This window comes from Anser brachyrhynchus (genome assembly GCF_964034855.1).
Source record: "Anser brachyrhynchus genome assembly, chromosome: 1".
Classification (NCBI taxonomy): Eukaryota; Metazoa; Chordata; class Aves; order Anseriformes; family Anatidae; genus Anser; species Anser brachyrhynchus.
Genome location: NC_137694.1, coordinates 133981621 through 134004498, shown reverse-complemented (window position 1 = coordinate 134004498; position 22878 = coordinate 133981621). Strand labels below are relative to the sequence as shown.

Sequence of the window (22878 nt, the reverse complement as noted above, 5' to 3'; positions counted from 1 at the left end):
CTGTCAAAAAGAAAGAAAAGAACACATTAGTATTCTGAAGAATTTAAAATTTAAGTGAACAATTGAAAAATGGGTGTACTTTCAGGATCTGAATTATGTAATTACACAGGTATCAACACATGACATTCATTTTGATGTGCATGGTTAGATATTTTGTCCATGAATCAAGCATGGCAAGACAAGAAAGCTGAAATGTTCGTGGTAAGAGTTCACCACAAAATACTTTCTAAGGACCTACTAGAAACTAGATTAAGCAATTAGTTTTAGTCAGGGGAAAAAATAACAGAGTAAGTAGAAGTCAGGGAGGTTAAAAATGCTTTACCAGAAAAAAGTGACTCCTTGTTCCATGCTCTTAGTCTGACATTTGAATTTAACAACCTGCTGCTGAGGTCTCCCAGCATGTGCCCCTTTGGGACCACACTCATAAGGACTCAGTAGTGGGGCATTGATCACACTGCCGGGGCATTGATCTAATTGATTTATTTCCCTACTTCAGTACAGTCAGATTTTTGAATAAATAATTCTAAAGAAAACCATCATTTCTAAGCACAAGAATAAAATATCTACTCACTGATTGTTCTTGAGAGACAATGTGTGGCTTCTGCCTGTGTTTATCAACTGATTATGGCCACAACAAATATCCCCAGCTGTGGGAGCTAGCAGTGCCTTCTGCCTCCCAGATCTGAAGCCACATCCTGGCCACTGTGCCATTTCATGTGAGACAGAGATCCAGAAACAAATGATTCAGCCTCCTCCCTCCCCACCCTACCCGCAGGAAGGAAATCCAAGTGCATAAGGAAGATGTGGTCTGTGGTGGCTGTGACCTGCTCCCTGATCTGGCTGCTCTGGGACTGGGACCATGCAATGCACCGTGGGACTTGCAACTACCAGCTCCTTGCTTTTTAGCATAGATCCCATGATAGCTGCTGGTTTACATAAAAGTCCACCTTCTGGAAGCATAACATGCAAAGTTTCCACAAAGACAGAATAATTTCTAAGTATAACTTGAGTAAATAGAAAAGAATAAAAAAATACAGTCCATTAAAAAGAGTCCTGACTGTAAACATTCATACATTTCAGTAACTTTGGATATGTATATTTCATATTGAAAATCCTGAGGACAGCTCATATTAGAAGCTTTTCCTCATAGTTATTCACCTGTTTAAGTATGTGAGACTAGTCCCTTGCTTAGTATTCCTGACAGGCTGACAATCTCTGCCTTTTAATTGTATGTTATCCTCCATCAGTACCCACTGAAGTGATCTAGGAGGTGCTGAACAAGAATACCAGAAATGGGCCCTCCTCATAAAGCCTGTAATGCCCCTGCAGAACTCTTCTTAATTTCAACCTTGCTCATCTTTTATTAATAGACTTCATTTCTCCACCCTCCTGCTTTTCCCCGCGATATAGCTATTATGTTACTTAAGGCCCTTCAGCTACCACAAACTCTCCTGACTTTTCATCCTTTCATTTTCCTCCTTCCCTACCATCTCCATGCACGTATTTTCTGTGTTTTTAGGCACTGTTACCTCCTGCCTATTTCGTGCAGTTTCAAAATGCCTTGTGCTTTGCCCTCCCCCTTTGCAGCCATGCAGTCTCCTTACTCTTTCTTGCCTTTGGCTACAAGCGAATGAAGCTGGCAGTATTTCACTGCTGAACCACACATACTTTGGCGTTTACCAGAGCCGAAGCTGTAAACACTGGAGGAGCAGTCAGTCCTGTCCCATTAAAGACATCACAGGATTTTGATGGCTTTATGTATGTAACTCTTTGGAGAAGCGTGATGGGTGTTTGAAGTACATAATTTGGGCATTTTCTTCCCAGCCCAACCATGCGTATCATGTATCACAAACTCTGGCTGTAAAAATACCTTCTACATTGCATTTATTTTATAGCCCATTAAAAACAAAGAGTAACAAGAATGGGAATTCTTTACTGAACAGTTTGAGCTGTATCTTATATTTCCAAAAGCTGTACTGTGAACAATCATTTAATTGCAAAGGCATGTTTGCCATGCTGTTAGATGTCCCTTTGCAGAGCTGAGACTCACATGCAAAGTCTAAATACCATATACAGTTACAGTATCAGATAACCTTTGTCTTTAAAAAAAAAAAAAAAGAGGGGATCCAAATGTGCAAGTAGTCTTGAAATTATATTTATGTGCCTTCTTATTGCCTATGTATTTATTATGTGCATGTTCTGATATATTTATACCAAAAGATGTAAGATGACAACTGTATACTCTAGATTGCCTAATTTCAACTGTATTTTTTGACACAATCACTGTTAACAATTAGGGCCAATACATACTCTGAAGAAAAAATGTTCTCAAAGCTGTTATGGAATTTGGAATAAAGTGATTTTAAAACCTTTGTCTTGAACAAAGCCCATTAGTACATGAAGAATAAGAATTTGCATTGAAACAGAAATTTATTTACCCATAGGTTTATTTTAAATCTTGGATAAAGATTTTAGAATATTTTTTCTCTCCAGTGAATATAAACATAAGCCAATATATATTATTATAGTTTCAGATGTGTCTCTTGATGTGGTCTGTATTTATCAGTCATAAAAATAGAGGATAACTATTACACTAGTGAGTTGCCTTACAAAAATTAGAGAAAAGGCATTCAAGAGCTCTTAAACAGTGTTATTTTCAAGCTGGAAAGTTTGGATTTTTTTTCACTGCAGTTTGGTAGGCAAGAGATTGGGGTCAAGAAGTATCAGAATTTTGTTAAAATTGTGTTGAAGAACATCAGTTTATATTAATGCTTTACCAAATAGTAAGAACTGGCAGATGCTTTCTTAAATGAATGTCAATATTCCCAATTTCACTAGGGCAAGTACTGAATGTCATTTCTTAAAACTGGGTTAACTTGAAAATTTTAAAGGTTGTTAAAATTCAATCAACTCTTGCAGTATATTTACCTGAATTTTCTTTTGGTGGTATCTTTCTCTAGCTTTTTCCCCTGTTCCATGCACATATGGACCACTGCACCACTCTGGCTATCACACAGCATTCTGGAGAAAGTGTGTTCCCAGATTATGATGAGTACATGTGAAAACAAGTGCCAGAATAAGTTTATTCAAAACATCTTCCTTCCCCCCACCTAATATTCTATGGCCATTCTCACAGGTGAATTACAACAGTATTTTGGGAAAATGTCTAACTAAATCATAATTACTGAAACATTTTAACCTGCCTTTCCTTATCTTTTTTTTTTTTTTTTTTTCACTTTCCAATTTTCTTTGTCTATTAAAAGCTGATCTTAGAAATTCAGGGGATGACTTTTAAAAAGAAGGACAAGAGTTGCTGTACATTGTGAGCAGGTTTCATACATGTTAACCCTGTGAATAAATACTGCTCTCAAAAGCCAAAAAAAAAAAAAGTCAGGCTGAATGCTTCACGACTTACCAATGCAGACCTAGCCTGAGATCTTAAAAATTCATGTGTGCTTCACAGCTGTTTTTTACAATATCCAGTACAAAGTGAAGAGAATGCTTACTGTCCATTTAGCACGGTCTGACAACTGTACAACATAAATATTCTTATAATCTGGGGATAAATCCAAGTAGATGGAATCACAGACATAATTGAAAAGGACAGTTGAGGATGATGTTTCATTTAGACTCTGCATGCCTACAAAATGATATGATCCAGGGACTGGAATCAGAAGTTGGAAAAATTAATTCTAAAAACTAAAGGAATGCAGCTCATGACTGGATGTCTTCTTTAAGCTGCTGTCTAGCTCACAGTGAAGTCTTGGTCTTTTTGCAGTAATGATTGCGTGAGGCTCATGCCCTGATTGAAGGGGGAAGTCAGACTAGATGATCATAATGGTCTCTTCTGGCCTTTAAATCTATCAGTCTATGAAAACCAAATGTGAACCCATGCCCTTTGCCAAATTAACAGTCTCACGCAAAGCACTGCATGTCTAAAATAGGAGGTAGCACAAACAGATAGTCCTAAGCTACTATATGGGTTGAAAATGCTGTCAAAATAAATTACTGTAAGCTTCTAAAGAAGAAACATGCTGAGTTGTGTACTCCTGACTTACGTCACAGCAGAGAGCAACATCCCTGAGAATTCCTCAGTGGCATTTTTCTGCTCCATAAATATGTCTACTCAAAGGGTCACAAAAGAAAGCTACAGCTATCAACTACAATGAGATTTCAAATTCAATTTGAAGTCACTTTCCTTTTCTCATTAGAAGTATTCTTTTTCCTGCTACTGCTAAATATAAGTATTCATTAGAATTTACCACTTGAGAGCTTTTTCAAGTTAATGCATTTTGATTGTTAACTGGAGTGCTTTGAGAGAGATTATATATTTTCAGACTTGATTGGTTAAAGTGTGTGACCAAAAACCAAACAATTACATAACAGTAGAAGAGAGATTAGGAATAAAACATCACAAAGCAGAAGTGCGACCAAATTCCATTTTAGTCAAGCTAGCAGGGGAACCAGAGTGGTGATGACATGGCAGATCAGTCTTTAGGATATGCAGACTCCCTGTAGATCATAAATATGCATGCTGTTGCTAACAAAGTCCATGCGATTACATCTTCACTGTAACTATTTTTCCTCCTAACTCAAAGAAGTTATACTTGCATATGCTCCAGTTACATATCCACCTCATTGCGGTGACGTACCCTGTGAACCAGGCCTGTTGCCTCTAGGACTTGCGTCTAATCTATTAAAAAAGTTGCCAATCAATTCCAGAAGAACTGCCAGAATATTAAGCATGGTTTTGAGCCAGGTTTTGGGTATATGTGAGTTTAATATTTCCTTTGGTGTTCTTTATTTAAAGGGGCATACCAGGTGCACATGGAAAAACTTAAGCCAATTTTTATTCTATGTACTTGTCCTGAAACAGATGACTGCTCTTCCGTAGGATACACATGCTCGACCCTGTATTTCTTAAGCCAGGGAATGGTAACATTTGTAGTTAATACAAATGATTGACCTCAAGTCTCAAATGTGCAGAGCTTGACAACTGCACTCCACATTTCTATGTGAAAAGAAATAGCAGCTATGATGTTGATACACTCCTGGGGTCTATTCTTTTTACCTCGAGTGATTACAGTATATCACAAGGAAAGACCCTTGAGATACTGCACTGTTAATTAATTGTCCAGGACTATTATTATTAAAAGTGCAATAAAAATAGCTGCATTTGAAGCCACTATGGCTTAAACAATATTAACTAAATCAGGTCTGTTGCTATATTTCATAGGAATGTAGCCTTTTTTTTTTTTTTTTTTTTTTTTTTTTTAGCTCTTATTTAAAATGCAACATTGGGAAAAGTAAATGAAATCCAAGCATTTCAGATTCTTGACCACACAGAAACCTTATTAACTGAGAGGACAATATTCTACGGAAAGCCTACAATTGTTCTCTCACTTCTCTGCAAAGCTATACCCTCAATATAACATGGGCGCCTGCTATTTGCAGCCACAGCTCTGGCCTTTGATTCAAGTACACTGCTACACTACTCTGCCTTATGAGTTGCTTTGCTGAAATGCTCTTTAGTCTTCCTTCACTGCTTCTTCTTCCCTCTTCAGAGCATAAGAGAAATTTCACAGCTGTGGCCTCTGGGGAAAAAGGACAGGATGAGAGCCATATATAGCATGCTATAGCAAAAGTTTTCCTTTGATGTGCTGTAGTAGGTTTGGGAAAGAAACAATGTATGTGCTTGAGGACTGTTATAATTGGAATAGAGACCATGATTTCGAAGAACACAGGCCAATGGAACTGACACTGATTAGTTATTTTCTGTATTATAATGTGAAGTGGACGTACACAAAAAAAAAGGGAGGGGGGAGGAGGAAAGAACATAGAGAACAACTTGTTTTCTCAGGGCATTCAAACTTCTTATCAAAACTTTGTCCCGAGTTAGACAGTGACAGAACTAACTTTAGGATAGGCAATTTTTAAAAAAGAAATTCCCATTTCAATCAAAATATAAGATATCCAAATGTTGGCTTGGCTGGGATCTTGGGGAGTTAGTTCAGCCCTGTTTCTAATGAATAAATAACCGAAGTAGGACTAGGATAATAATCAGGAATCAAGGAAGACATTTAAACATTTGAATAAATTTGAAACTATACCAGTTCTGGAAGAACATGTGAGCTATTCAAGGTGTGCAAAACTGTACATACATTTGAGGCACAAATATATTTGACTTTTTTTTCTTCTTCTTCAGTGCAGTAGTCAAACTGGAAGCTGAAGTGTTAAAAGAGCACAGCAAATACCAGACAGATTGCATTTAAAGCATATCATTAAAGACTTATTGAGGAGAGCTAGACAGTTCTCTAGCTTATTCCCTACTGGCTAATCCAATGCAATGAAGGAGGATAAGGAGAACTTGAATGGTTGTACAGCTGTCCTGCAGCATCCTGGCTGCATCTGCTTCTGAACTCCCAAGACATGGGACGTATTTGAACCCAGGAGTTCAACAAGAGCTCCTGCTCATGAAACGTTTAATCTAATCTTGAGCAAGCGAGATCTGGGAAGTATTCATTCCAAAAAACGAACTTCTGAGTTTTGCCATAACTAATGACAGACATTTATAGGAAGAGAAAGCAAAAAGTTCATCTAAAGAACCACAATTTATGCAGTGTTATTAAAATCCTGGCTTCTACAGATGTCTACCAAAACATTTTTGAAAGTTTATATTTTATTTGAGAGGTTATATTATGGAAAAAATCTGTTTTTAATCAATCAATACACATTACTGCATTTTGCGGTTGAAAAAATTCCATTTTATCTAACCAGGTATGTATAAAAAGCAGTTCAGTATTAAGCTAAACTGGCAGGTTAGGAAGGACAGATGGATAGGCAAGCAGTAGAGAAAGTCAACATGGTGATTTGGTCTGTGTTAGGTAGTAGACCTGTGGAGCTATCATAAACCTCATTCAGCTCTTTCTGCTGGCTTGTGACAAAGCTGCCATTTGAGGGAGCTGCAGCCACCTGTATTTGTGTATATTTCTCAGCATGGCAAACATCACTTTGTAGGACCTCTGTAAATTGCCTTCTTGAAGGTATTAGAACTCCGTCTCCTCGCATGGCTGGAAGGGCTGGGATGCCTGGGGCACACACTAGTTTTGTCTGCTACTGGTGCAGCATGCAGAACTTTGGCTGAGCAGACCACCTGAAGGGATTTATTAAAGAAATGGGAGTCAATTTCTGTGCAATTCCTCTACAGAGGGGAAACAGGTATCTCTGTTCCCATCTGTTGCTCTGGCTGCTGGTTTGGAACCATATTGTCACTGTTGGAAAGCCCAAGTAAAGGCAAAGCGCAGCACTTCTTTGGGAAAATGGAAATCCATCCCACTGTTCAATGTCATGGTACATCAGGCAAGTGGCAACCAAATGGTCAGCCAGAAAGACCCAACTCTGACTTAGGGTGTATCATACTAAGAAAAGAACCATTTACCGTTATGTTTAATAGTATTTTTTCTTCTTAAAAACTATCCAGGATTTTGCCAAGAATTACACCATGACTTAGTTCTTCCATTCTGCTGCACGCTGGTTCTGTGCCACTGAAGTCATTGGTGGCTCAGTCTTTGCCTTCCAGTGGAATAGGCCCCAGCTGCAGTAGGTTACTCGCAATAAAAAGGTTGGCATCCTTCCAGTTTAATGCTCATTCTGGCACAAGCTCTTCACTTTGCTGCCTACAGTTAGAGCTAGATCTACACAAAAGTGTAAATCTCTCCGTTTTCTTCTCATTTATCCTATTTCCTAGACAGTATACTAAAATACTATACTATATTGAGTAAATGCCCTGAAAGAATTTAGTGTGGTGAACTTGAGTTACTCACACGTTTAAAGTTTAGACACAGGCTTAACTACTTCTTTGAAAAGAAGGTTTAAAGAGTCTTCCATAATACTTGCCAATCTGGGCTGGTAAAATAATTTATCAACATTATTCTGTTCAGAACTTTTGACCAAGCACCAGATCTTTAATTTAGGAGTCAGGGAAATAATCTTTGATTCATATTGCAGCTACAGATTTGTTATTATATTTAAGTCTTGGATTTTTATAAGTTGCTATGGATAAAAACAAAGAATAATGTTAAATAATCTTAGTACAATTGTATTCCTCTGGAAGGAACTTATTAAAACGTAAAATGTGACGGTGGTGAGCTGATTTTAAATCAAGTAGTGAGTATAAAGTGCAGAGTAAAAATCATGATTTGGAATCAGATTTTGTTTCATGTTTCTTTTGTACTCTGGTGAAGTTTATTTTCTTACTTGTTTAACTCTTATTTCCAATACTTCATCAAATATCATCTCCAGATTTCAAATCCACTGACCACAAAAACAAACAAACAAAAAAACACCATACACACACAAAACAAAATAAAACAAACAAACAAACAAAACCACAGGAGCTTTTTGTTGGAAAACCAGGTTCAGGTGTCAGTATGATTTAAATATCAATGCACTGGAAAAATAGCTATGACAAAAATAGCATTCCATTTTGCCTCATATTTCCAACTGATTTATGAAAATAAAGCATACAAAGAAAATAGCAGGCAGAAATATATCCTCTCTCATTTAACGTAAAACACTAAGCGTTTTCTCCCCTTACCTCAACAGCGGACCCAAAACTATTCCCAGACAGCCTCATCTCCCTCACCACTCTTACTCCAAAACATGTACTTATTTTGCCCCTGTTGCTTTGGCCATGCTGTGGCCTGCCCAGCTTCTGTAATGATGCACCCTCACCTCCTGCTAGATTTCATGAACCTGAGTTGAACCCAGTTGCTGGCTCCTGCTTTGCCAACTGTGCACAGTGCCAAGAATTTCTGGGTGGAAGGACTGAAAGTAACTCAGATGCTCATGGAAGTAGCCTGGGGCTGAGAGGTGCATGCTACAGTCAGGGAAGTCCCCAAGTAAATAATTCCTCTGCTTCCCCTCCTAAGATATTACTTTTCGATCCTTATTGGACTGCACATTCATTCAGATTAAAATGAAATAATCAATTCAATGTTAATCAAACTATCATTTGAGGGGCCAACAATTCAAAGACAGATTTTTATTTAACAGCCTTTGACAATATATATTTAAAGTTTAAAAAAAATAATCAGCAAACCAAAAGCAAATATCCTATCTGGAGGCATAGATTTGCACAATTCACTTATTTCAGCATTGCAAATAGTAACAGATGTGCTTCATTTTACTAATATGAACTAATTAATTAGTATGAACTAACAAATTGCTCATTCTAATATGAACAATTGCAATGGAATACTTCAAAGTAGTGAATTTTAACTGAGGAAGGCATGATTGCAAGGTTGTGGACCATATATTTTCATAGTTTCTTTTTACTATGTTCTTATGATAGTAAATCATTTGTAGCATACCAAACCATTAATGTAACTCAAGCCAGTTCTACTTTGTCAATATTTGAGGTACTGTCATTATATTTCAGATATTATTTTCAACTTTTTGATTCAGTTTACATACAGCTCAAAAGCATATACAAGGTAAAACTTCCTCTCAGTAAGAATTAGTGGACTGGGACAACACTTTCCAGGTAGTATCACAGAACTTTGGTCATTTAAGACATTTAAAACATTATATTAAAAATTAAAAATTCTGCTGTAGGTTGTCAAGAAGCTAGATTACACCATATGAAATCAAAGGAGATTTTTAGTAAAAAAGTGTGAACAGAAACCCAAACATGCGCACCTGTAAGAATTCACACTCAAGACTATGCAAGGGCATGCTCATGTATCACTTTTTTCATTTGTAACATTTTATTTTGCACTGCAGCTTCTGAGTTGGAATTTTCCTTTCTTTGTTCTCTTCACATTTCAGATTCTCAGCTGAAAGCTAGAACCCTCAGGAAAGATCTACATGTTCCTTTCGTAAGTGAATTAGAAGAATAAATAAGAGAGCCACATGTGCTAATAGCAAGAGACTTTGAACATTTTTGTAATAGAATAAGGAAAAGATACTTTCTCTTTGGTCTTCGTTAGAATATTAAACATCCAAATTTGCGTTAGTAAATTTGGCTTCAGAAATGAGAGCATTTCATGCATAGAGAACCAAGGCAATTTTCAAGTACATATATAGCCTTGAATTTCATAAATGCTCAATTAAGAACAAAATACTCATGAATAACAGAGAATAAACATCTGTTTCCACCATTGCTTTTCTAGAAGAGCAGCAAGAGATATGTATAACCAAACTCTTCTTTAAAACCTTAAAAACTTAAGAAAAATCAAGATAATTTTAAAAAGCCATTTTTCTGTTACCTCTTCTTCCTTCAAAAATGATGGTCCCCTAGAGGAAATCGCGTGACTAATGAAGCCTTCTAATTTATCTTTGAACAATTTACATAGAATTTTAGCCCCTTTCATCTTACCCAGTCCAGCTTTTCTAAATTAGGGATGCAGAAGTGAGCTGTTCTTACATGGTCTCCTCATCATCTTCACATCGGGTAGGCTAAGAGTTGGAAAATGGAGAACCAGCCTGCCTGAATCCTCCCATGTATCTTTGGCCACTCTTCTGTAACCATTTACCATGACAGGCATTCGGGCAGTGAAAAATACATGCCCCTCCATTATGGTGAAAGACTAGCAATTTAGAGACGTACAAATCCAATTATTACTGGAGAAAGAGAGGGAGTGATCTTAAGATTTCATTTGACACATTTAGATAATGTGACCAATTTATGCAGACTTCCTCCAGACAAATTATTCATTTGATTTATCGCAGCCTTTGAAGTTTTCCATATTATCAAGGCTGGCAAACTTTTTCCACTGAAAACACGAGCCACAGTTGATTATGTAAGTATGCTTTTCATAGTACTTTGGGAACTTATAAAAACTGTGAAGCCTATGGAAATATTTATTTGGAGCCTTTATTTAACTAATTTAGATTTTGATCTCAGACAAAGTTTTCTTGGGAGAGAAGACATGGACTTGATTCACCCAGTACAATACTTTAGTTTTGTATGTATTTTGTTTATCTGTTCTTTGTGAGAGACAGGACTACAGTCTTCGTGAGAAGCACTTTCTCTTTAACTATATAAAACATGCACAAACAAGCATGCACTTATATAGGCATTCATACATGCACTGTGATATGCAAAACAAGTGCAATGTGAAGATGTAGAATGTGTACAAAGTGTTCTCTGATGTTTCTATGCATGAGTAGCAATAGCATTTGAGGTCTCACAACACTAATTTAGTGTTGAGCCTCATTTTGTACACTCAACAGTTTTTAGAACATCCCATGAAAATATACTTTTTTTTTTTTTTCACTTTATTCTGTATTAAGCATTTTTATTAGTTAAAATAGCTGTATCTATAATCAAAGCATTGATTTAAGTGTGCCTCCATGTGCGTGTGCATGTGTACCCATGGATATGTGTGTGTATTAGCAAATTCTAGAGTGAAATCAAGCTACAGATTACCCTGGGCTCTTATTCTAGCTCACTGAACTCTGTGCCTGTATTTTGAGCTGATTTGCCCAGTTTGAGCTGATTTCAACTATGCAACTCATTCCTTCTTTGGAACACTATAGGGTCATGTTGTAGTGGGTTTATGTGGCAAGGTTTTGGTAGCAGGGAGCTGCAGCGGTGGCTTCTGTGACAAGTATCCAGAAGCTGCCCCATGTTAGATAAGGGCCAGTTTCAGCAGGCTCCAAAGGGACCCGCCGCTGCACAGAGCCGAGCCAGAAGCAATGTTGTTTGTGCCTCTGGGAGAGCATATTTAAGAAAGGAAAAACAAAACAAACAAACAAACAAACAAAAAAACCAAAACTGCGGCACAACAGCAGCTGGGAGAGTGAGGAGTGAGAAGCAGCCCTGCAGCCCCCCAGGTGAGTGCAGCAGGAGGGCAGGAGGTGCTCCAGGCAGGCAGCAGCAGTTCCCCTGCGGGCTGTGGAGAGGCCCCTGGTGGAGCAGGCTGTCCCCCTGCAGCCCATGGGTCCCACACGGAGCAGATCTCCACGCTGCAGCCCGTGGAGGAGCCCCCGGTGGAGCAGGTGGATGTGGCCTGGAGGAGGCTGCGGCCCATGGAGAGCCCCCGCAGGAGCAGGCCCCGGGCCGGAGCTGCAGCCCGTGGAGAGGAGCCCACGCAGGAGCAGGGGGTCTGGGGGGAGCTGCCGCCCGTGGGGGACCCGTGCTGGAGCGGTTTGCTCCTGGGGGATGGATGGACCCCGTGGTACGGAGCCGTGTGGGAGCAGTTCTTGAAGAGCTGCTGCCTGTGGGCAGCCCCCGCAGGCTCAGTTCGGGCAGGACGGCATCCCGTGGGAGGGACCCCACGGGGAGCAGGGGCAGAGTGACCGTGAAGGAGCGGTGGAGATGAAGCGTCAGGGACTGACTGCAGCCCCATTCCCCATTCCCCTGTGCTGCTTGGGGGGAGGAGGCGGAAGAGGGTGGATGGGGGAAAGGTGTTTTTAGATTCTTTCCTTTGTTTCTCATATCTCTAGCTTATTAGTAATAGGCAATAAATTTTACTATCTCCCTATGCTGAGTCTGTTTTGCCCATCACAATAATTGTTGAGCATTCTCCCTGTCCTTATCTCAAACCTTGAGGCCTTTTCATCATATTTTCTCCCCCTTTCCATTTGAGGAGGGGGAGTGAAAAAACGGTTGTGGTGGAGCTTGGCTGCCCACCTGAGTAAAACCACCACACATGTAACAACCAAATGTAGCTACGCAAGGGAAAGGAAAACCACCATCTATCTACTTCCTGCTGTCCTGGTCCACTCTTTCCTTTATCTCCAGGAGTTTGGAAAGGAAAGCCTTGCAACACTTGTCAAACCTCAGGGCATCAGGCTCTCCCAGATGGAGAGGCTTAGATTCCTCTTTTCTGCACAAACACCTGTTTGCCCTGGGCATAAATTGCACGCAATTCTGTGAGATGACCAAGAAAATAATTGTGCAAATAGCCAAGGGGGTGCCAGCAGGACTATGCCATACATTGCAGACATAACTGATGTCAAGAGCAGCTCTATTTTCCCAATTGCTCCACTGTTTCTGTAAGTACATATATTTTACAGTTACATGGTGACAGGAAAGCAAGTTGGCGTCAGTAAGCCTTTCACTTTGTTGTAGCTGTTCATGCAGGATATGGGAATTACGTTTGGGAAAACTGCATATTCTAGATAATATTACTGAATATTGAAATGACAACTCCATTAACTTGCTTTTTTTTCCGCATTTGTTTCTGCCAGTGCTTCCTATTCTACATACTTACGTGTTTAAAACTAGCTTTTACCCAGGATTTGTTAATTAATAAGGATCTTATTCTACTTTGTATTTCAATATCTCAGTGGATTTTTGTTTTTGTAATAATGCATTTGTTCCCCAAACTAACATCAACTCAAATCATGCAATATATTTGTTTCCATTGTAACCATGTAACTTCAACTGAAAGAAATGAGTGATACACCAAATCTATGAGGTCTTAAAGCCCCTTGAGTTAGTCATTTAAGTGATTAAATCAAATTTGATAAAAACAGTTTTCCTAATAGAGAAAACTAGTAATACTTCATGTTTTGTACTTTATGACTTTCAGTTTCTTTTAGGAAAGAGAAACATTGTGATTTTTATTTTAAAGATTATAGAATTTCCCTAAAATCAAATGCCTTTAGTCCAAAACCCACTGAAGACTGTACTAGTTTTTCTAATGAGTCAGTAGGCTTTGAATGAGATTCTTCATTCCTCTTGTTACAGACACCATGTGCCAGTAACATGTGCTTATATTGACAAGTAATCTGGGCACTCAAGATCATCATCATAGAATCACAGAATGGCTCGGGTTGGAAGGGACCTTAAAGATCACCCAGTTCCAATCCCCTTGCCATGGGCAGGGATGCCATCTGCTATGTCAGGTCATTTCATAAACCCCTTTTAAATACTGAGAAGCTGCAATGAGGTTACCCCGGACCTTTCTTTTCCTCAGGCTGAACAGCCCCGGCTGTCTCAGCCTTTCTTCATAGGAGAGGTGCTCCAGCCCTCTGATCTTCGTGGCCTTCCACGGTATCTGCTCTAACCACTTCACATCCTTCTTGTGCTGAGGGCCCAAGATCTGGATGCAGCAGTCCAGGTGGGGCCTCACAAAGGCAGAGCAGAGAGGGACAATCCTCTCCCTTGCCCTGCTAGCCACTCCGGTGATGCAGCCCAGGATGCAGTTGGCCTTCTGGGCTTCAACTGTGCACTGCTGACTCAGGTCAAGCTTTTTGTCCACTAGAACTCCCAAGTTTTTCTCCTCAGGGCTGCTCTCAAGGAGTTCTTCTCCCAGTCTGTACTCATGCCTAGGATTGCCCCAACCCAGGCGCAGCACCTTGCAGTTACAATTATTGAATGTCATTAGGTTTAAGTGGGTCCAATTCTCAAGCTTGTAAAATGCTCAAGATACTGATTAATTATTACTTTGTTGTCAGAGTAGTACAGGTAACTTTGATATCAAACTTTTGCATGAAACCACATATGCATGACTACTAATGACAACAAAAGTAATGACCCAAACATGTCTAAGTTCAACATAAAAGAATTATTTTGCCCTCTTCACAGTTCATTGATATATGAGCAAAATGAAAACTTACTGAATAAACATTCCCAATTCACAGTGCTAAAACTAGCACCTAGAGACATTTTATGAAGAACTGCTTTCTTGCTGTTCAGTATTATTTTGAAATGGCACATCTGAAAAGAGAAGTTTCACTAATTCCTGTTGGGTCTGTCCAGATCTTGAAGGCTTTCACAAAACATGCACTGCAGTATGTCTCCGGTATATGACTTTAGCTATTGGAAGCTTTTCAAACTAAATAGAAGTCTGGTTTGTTTAATTTTGCAGAGTTCTCCGCAGGTAACTTCAGAGATGTCTTAGGTAGAAATGAAATTTTAACATTTAGAATGCTTCTGAGGCTCAGTGCCAAACAACTTGCACTGAAATCAAATTGAATGAAAGATAATCATCATAGAAGCAATGCATGTGACACCACAATATGGAGATTTTCTTTAAGGAAACAGTGTATTTGATAAAAGAGCTGTTCACCCTGAAGTTTGTAGAACAGGCCTGGGGATCCTGGTGGACAACAAGCTGATTATGTACCCTCACTGCAAGTGTGGCTTGTTACAATCTTGAAGTGGTCAAATGCTGTAACAGGTTGCATAGAGAGGCTGTGAGGCCCTGTCCTTGAAGATATTACAAATACATAGTCCTCGATCAACCTGTCCTCATTGTGCATGACATTCAACAAGATGACCTTCAGAGGTCTCTTCCAACCTAAATTATTCTATAGTTCAGCCATCAAGATATTCATCTTCATAAATCATAAATTTTACAGAAAATGTGAAAGTACGCACGTTTTTTAGATAACTGAGCCTTAACTCATGTTTATAAAAGGAACTTACTAAGGTGTATTATTTAGAAGCTTTCTTATGTACTATTTTATCTTTTACCAGAGCTACAAGATCTGTAATATCAAAATGTGAAATATGCTAATATAAGTTTTATAAAAGTACAAGGAACTAATAAATATGTATGAAATTAAGATTTTGTTTTAAATATTCAAAGAGACAGATTTCAGGAAAATCAGCTTTTAAGATTTTGATAAGCTTGTAAGCTTTATTAGATATGCCTAATATGCCCATCATTATAGTACATAGGTGCCAACTTGTTTTATACATGATTAAACTATTTAACACACGTTATAAAACGTAAGTATATAATACAGCTACATAGCTTGTTCTATTAACCTCAATAAATCTGTCCACTGAATTCATATCTTAAAGCGTGTATCAAGTTTCAGTGAATAATATATTTTCTGGATAGTGTACAATTACAGAAACATCTCACCTTTACTACTTCACTGGGAATCTGCCACAAAGAAATAAATTGTAATTTATTAAGGGCGTCATCTCAGCTTTCAGGGCAATCTTGAGAAATAGTAAATAACACAGAACTGAAACTCAAAGGCATCTTCAGCTTTCACTGAGTATCTCTCATTACTCTACTAAAAAGAAAAATCTGTTTTTTGTTTGTTTGATTGGTTGTTTGGTTGGTTTGGTTTGTTTTTTTTTTTTTCCTCTCCACTCAACCTTGTTTGGGCACTCTAAGCAAAGGTAGAAAAATTGTCACCTTTTTTTTAAGACTTGGTCTGTCAGCATGTGGTACCAGACAGTTGTTACTTAGCGCTCCCGGGCTGCATGAAATGAAATTTTCAAAGAGCTTTAATTTTAAAACCCGTCAATGGAGAGAACAGATTCAAGTGTGCTTTTAACATTTGTTTGCTTGATATGAAAGCTGTAGGGCAAAAAGAAGAAAAAGCCTTAAAATATGTATGGGTTGCTTTACACAGAAATACAAATTAAATTAAGAGAACTTAGAAATGAGTAAAGAAAAGTAATCTAAATGAATTATAAATCCTTATGTAAATATTTTTCCTATTTCCCATTTTTTCCTGAATAGATTGGCAGCCCTGTTTTTCTCTTTCCCCTTAAATAATAATAATGATAGTAATAATAATAATTATTATTTCGCACAGTCAAAAAATGCCACTTAGCTGAAGTGAAAACCTTAATTCTTTTTAGGGTATATAGAATGGTTCTTCTAATTAGGACATCCTGTGAAAACTAAATTAAAGAAAAGACTGGAGAAAGAGGAAAGAAATACTATATAATACTTTGTACTGAAATAATGCACCAATTAAATCAAAAATGCAAGCTAAAAATTACACTTTTCATTTGTCCCTGGAGGTTTTGCAAAAAGCTGAAAGCATTTTCAGTTTAGTCCCATAGATTTTAAAAGTTGAGTACTATTCTATATCCAAGCTGTAATTAGACATTTCGATACTAACAATGGAGTTTATAATTTCACACCAGGCTGATCATCACTTAAAACCATTTATTTCAGCTCAGTACATCCTCTGTTAATTGCAATGTTTTGCCAGTGGTGTTCCCATTAAGATACAGTCATGTCATCATGGCCATTAGGCTCAACTTCTTCTCTGGAATACAACCCAGGAAATAGCCCCCCTAAATATACGCATATTGATATGTGGTGTACACTAACAGATAGCTTCTTGTTCAACAGTAGGTTTTAGTTAAAATAAAAGAACTAATATGCAAAAATTCGCAGTCTCTGCTGCACAAAAGGTCTGATTCTGTAATCACAGTGGTCATGTCTGGCCTCAGAAATCTGTGAATTTATAGCATCTACCTGCAGCAAGCTTTAAAAAGTAGTAGTTTTGCTAAACACAAAGGGCTAACTTCAGCCATCAGTTGAACCAGTTGAGTCAGTTGAATTCTTCTTGAAGAAGAATGAGAGGATTTCCAGAGATATAGCTTGGGTCATCATTTATCCTTGACTACCTAGAACATATTTCAGAGTTCTCAAAGCTATTACTCATATGAATAGGGGTTTAGGGTAGTTTCACCTATGATTATGGACATTTGACATTTCCCATTATTGCATTTTGTTTTCACATACAGCAATGTCAAACAGTGTTTCCTTGGCATGATTTTATTTAATTTTTATTCTTTTGAAAATGTGAGCCAAAACCACCAGCTAATCTCACAAATTAAGGTAGAGGAAATATGCTGTTGGTCTATGATAAAAAGTCTTACAATGCCACTTCAGTGCCTTAAATCTGGACTTAAATTTGGCAGGAGAGGTTTCTGTGCCATATACATGTCAGATATATTTGTCCTTTGCTACCAGTCCCCCAAAATTCAGGCTAAACCTGACAAAAAATTAAAAAATGTATATCTCAGTTTTGAAACTAAAATCTCTACAGATTGTCAATGGTAGTCAAGTTCCAGACTCCCAGCTGACAGATGGTATGTGCACCATCACAGTACAGTTCAGGGCTACTAGAACCAAATTATAATATCCTGGTAATGATTTCTCCCATCTGATGACCTATGGCATGGTCATATTCCAGATCTAATGGCAAAGAGCTTGCTTCTCTGGCATCCTCAGTTCTCCTCCCCATAATCACCCGTTCCAGCAGAGAAGGAAACTGTTAAAATGAAGCAAGCGTCATAGTTTGGTCAGAGACAGAAAGTTCAACAAACGCATGGGATCTGGTAGGCTAGCAATGGATAAAATGTGTTCCTGGTGAGACTAGGCTGGAATAGCATGATGGGAAGAAAAGGGGATGAACAACTGGAAAAAGGGAGCAAGAAATGAGTCATTATTTGGAAAGAGATACCGAAACTGAGAGCCAGGTAACCTGGAAGCCCCCCTGAAAGTACAGCCAGAAAAGAGTGAGAGGGTAAAATAGCAGGGTAGATATTGGATACAAGATAAAGGTAGATACAAGAATGAGAAAGGGCTAGAGGTGATTGAACGTTAAGGTGAGTAGAGATACAATTATCGCCAAAGATGGACCAGGGGAAGGCTGACACTAGTCAGAAGACAATCTGCAAATGGGAATTACTGTGGTGGGGCAATAGCTGGGACTGGGAAAGTAAAGCCATGGAGGACAGAGATACTGGGACAAGAGATCTGGGTGGAGAACAGAACAGTGGTGTGTGGGAGAGGGGTCCAACTGAAGACAAATGAGGATCCATGGAGATCCAAGAAGGTGCAGAATCAAAGGAAAAGGTTCAGAATATATGTGGGTGTAAAACCAGGGAGATGTTACTCCTGGGACAGGGATGCTGAGGATATACAACTGTGAAAGTATCTGAGCAGGCAAGGAGACTGAGTGTCAAGAAGGGGGATGACTGAGTTTATTGGAAAAAGACGGGAATTAGAGATTAGACTCCCTCAAAGGGGGAGGCTTCTAGATGAATAATTTTGCAAGCTTAATAATGGCCTTTGTGTGGACTTGTATTGACAGAGAAAAAAACTCATCTCCAGACAGTATTTTCATAATACTCAAATGATCCTATGATATCAGGTCTACTTTCCCGTTCACCAAGTATTTCCATCTGCAAGCAGAAATCCAATCACATATTACAACAGAATCATATAAATGAAACCAGTAGAGGCAACATTCTGTTTTGTTTCTTACAACTCTTTTTTGTAACCTTGGAAATTCTGCTTGTATGCAGAGTAAGGAGAAAAAACAAACAAACAAACAAACAAACATAAATAGTACAATGATTGCCTCTGGAAATGTGCTCTTGTGTTAAAAAATAATAATAATAATAGACTCCTATATGCAGTGTCCATTCTGAACTGCTGAAAATACATTCTCTTTAGCCACCTTCTATATCAAAAGCCTATTTCCTTTTATCTGGCAATGGGGCCAAATCTGGTAAAATTGTTGCACAATGAAAAAAGGTTTCTTGGTGCTAAGAATGCTGTTACTAAATCTGTCTATTCGTTACATGCAGGTACAAGTTGAGACCACTTAGGAAAGCCGCAGCCTGACTCCACCAGCTAGTTTAGAGTTATTTTAGTATTCATCCAAAGCCTACCATATAAAAAAGGTGAGATGTTCTTCCCCAATGCTTTTATTCGTTGCTCAGTTGCTCTTACACTGTTAGGTACTGGTTATTTATTCAAGGGATAAGTAACTGTCTGGAAGAAAAAACTGCTTTTAGTATAAAATTCATGTGTTTGACATAAGCAACATAGATATCCCAGCAAATCCCAATTCCTTCATGAAAAAAAAAAAAAGAAAAAAAAGAAGAAGAAGAAGAAGAAAAAAACCAACCCACGATTTTCCATTTCTTTAAGAAATTCTGGAAATAGCATATAGCTACAGTGCACAGTAGCACACTTTTTAAACTAGCAGGTTGCTGTTACCTTTGTTAATTTCTTGAGCATTTGTCTAAGGAAAAAGTATTCCTAACAGATAGCATCTGGCAAATTAAAAAAAAAAAAAAAAAGGGTTATGAGAGTTGCATTATTGTGAGCATAGGCTGGTAGGAAACAAACTACAGAAGAAGTTTTCACATGCATTTTCTCTTGACTTTTATTCCCAGTAGTGATGTTTATTCCCTGGCCTTTGCCACTTGACATCACTGTGTGTTTCAGTTCCTTCATCTATGAAGGAAAAAAAGAAATACTAGCCTCACAGTATTTAATGAGGCGAGGACAAACTGGGCTGAGAGCAGTGCCCAGGGGCTTCCACAGCTGCCACTTGTGAAGCTGCCACTTGCCATACCTTGTGTAGTGGCAGCACCTCTGCCTTTTTAGGCCCTTTACAAACATGTAGCCGTGTAGCCTGCTTACACACCAACGGCATTACAGACTAATCAGAAGAGAGTCGGATAAGAGTTGCTACAGAAAGCGCGAGGGAACAGTGAAACTATGAGACTGGGAATCGTGCTTTTTTTTGCAATGGTCAGGATAGGGTCTGCAACGCTGAGGAGGCCCCAGAACTGGATGTGGTACTCCAGGTGGGGTCTCATGAATGCAGAGGTGGAGACTAATCTCCCTTGACCTGCTGGCCACACTATTTTTTTTCTTTTTTTAATGTGATCCCAGGATACAATTGGCACATTCCCCTGACCTCTCCCTGCCTCTCTCAGTGGTGCAGGCCCTTTCACTAGCAGCTGTGTGCTTTCTGTGTGTTAGGTGTCAACTGGGAAAGCCCACAACTTTTGCTGTATTTTTATATGCAGCTGATACAAATATTCTGACAGCTTGTGTAGGGATAGAAGTTAATTCTGTGCGTGCAACAGTCAACTGTACTGCAGCCTGATTGGGACCGATTAGATAAAAGGGTTACAAGCACAATAAACATGAAGACTACTGTAATCTTTACTTCAGCATGATGTTGGCTGTGTTGACAAGGCCCATTTAAGAATTATGTGCCTCCTCAATGGCTCTGCTTGCACTTCCCACTGTCACGCAAGAAGGCAAGGCAAGGAAAGGCAAGGCAAGGCAAGGGGCATCAATGCTGTAATTATGCAGACAGTTACCCAGCACTAGGGACCTATCTGAACAATGCCACTTCTGCCACGTGTTGTGCGACTTCCAGCTATTCAAAAATAAGCACACACACACAATCAATATTCAGAGAATCAGTTAATGTACTAATTATTAACAGAGAGGAAAAGTCAAATATTGAATTATGAGCCTGCTAGAAACCTCTCCCCTTCCTTTAGTGCATAAGGCTTTTATCTGCAAATAAAATATCACTAGTGAATAATTGTGAAGTTAAAAGAAATTTGGAGTAATGAAAAGCAGAGCCAAGCACTAAAAAATTTCTTCCAGGGACACTTACTCAAATACTACTTTGTTTAAATGTTAGAGAATTTAGTCTAAAACTTATATAATGATTATTGACTGTAACCCATAGGTGACCAACTGAATAATTACATGTGATAGTTGATCAAAATTAAACTAATTTATGAACTCTATATGTAAATTTTGCAGATGTTTAAACAACAACAACAACAAAACATTTATTTTTCCCTGCATTTTTCTAATATTTAGCATATTGCACATCTGAGGTTAAAAGTGAATTAGTCAGTAGTTGTGAAATACCTACAATAAAGCAATCAGTTTTTAAGCAAGTGAAGAGACATACAGTGCTTTGTGTGTGTGTGTGTGTCTTTTGTAGCAGAATCCTGTCACACAGAAGAACCAGGTACTGTGTAAATGTAAAACAAAAATCTAGTCCACACCCAAAAATACCTAAAGACTACAAGGAAACATCTTGTGTTAAAAAAGAATTTTTATTACCACATTTGAATAGTGTTATTTCTGAATTCCTTGATATATGGCTCATATTCTGAACCAACAAGAATACAGACTTCATTGCCTAGGAAGTTTAGAGGCTGAAGTGATCTTGCCCTGAATTACCAAGCTTTGTTCTAGCTAATGGGACAAAATGTGAGAAATGAATTTGTATTTGGAAACTGGTAGCACAGAGGCAACTGGCTGATTTTCTCCATACCCCAGAGATTTTTATTTTTGTTTCATGCTGCATTTGTTTCTCACCAAGCTGCTTCCCCTTCTGAGCTTGTTCCTGACTTGTCTCAACTGCAATGCAGTAAAATCAAGCAAGCTGCTGAGGAGTACTGCTTAAGTGTACAGGATGCTGAGCTACAGCTCTCAGAGAGAACCTGTCAAGTCCCACAAATGTCATTAAAGGTCAGAGTGTCAAAAATATTAAAAATAAATTTTATGGATAAATATTCCCTTATGGAGAGTTTTAAAGGGAGAAATAGACACATGGAGGGATGACAAGGAAACAGTTACAGCTGTTGACAAAGGAAGCCCACGTGACTTGAGGAACAAAAGTGTGAGAAGAGGGAAACATGTATGAGGAGAATCACAGTGGACTAAATGTATTCCAGGAAAAATGAATGAAAACTGCAGAAGTTTGTGAGAATGGTGGTAGAAAGGTAACTGTATTAACTGAATGCACTGTTCATAAAATTCCCAAGATATAAAAGCAAAAAAGAAGACTTTAGCTTCTACCTATACTTTAGCCGCCAATGATTCAGTGCAGCTATGTGTATACGGGGCCATGTTCTCTCTTCTCTTGTGTGTGAATATGTTGGTGTATGAGGTCTGTGTTCCTGCAGAGATTTCAATGACCATAAAGAGCTAAATGCATGCATTGAACATATATTTGAAATTTCATATTCCATATCATTGATTTAAACAAAATGGCCAAGTTAACAGCTTCAGTTAACTGCCTGTCTGCGACTGGAGCATGCAGTTCCTATCATTTTCTTTCACGATGCACCCCCCCTTACATGTATACTTATATATATATATGTATATATCTTTACTTATAGAAATAGTTATAAACTGTCAACAAGCAGTTCTCCCTAATCATTACTGCAGAATACAAACGCTGTTTTGAGATGGTTCTTCTTTTCTCTTTCCATCCAGCCCTTTCTGAATCTCAACAGAAATTTTATCAAAAATGAAACATTCCTGGAGAAAAAATAATCTGCTTACCAGCATTTACTAAAAATAATAATAATAATAA

General features: G+C 38.3%; 1 protein-coding gene and 1 long non-coding RNA gene across 11 annotated transcripts in view; one reads left to right on the top strand and one right to left on the bottom strand.

The window, feature by feature from the left end:
- MID1 (midline 1) overlaps positions 1-22878 on the bottom strand; it is a 251404-nt gene that overhangs the window by 54998 nt on the left and 173528 nt on the right. The gene's annotated exons all lie outside the window — the stretch shown is intronic.
- Positions 13-22878, top strand: part of LOC308195520 — a 33660-nt gene continuing 10794 nt past the window's right edge. Inside the window, exon 1 of the long non-coding RNA XR_013951586.1 lies at positions 13-22028. This is a non-coding gene — a long non-coding RNA (uncharacterized lncRNA). The remainder of the gene's footprint in view (positions 22029-22878) is intronic.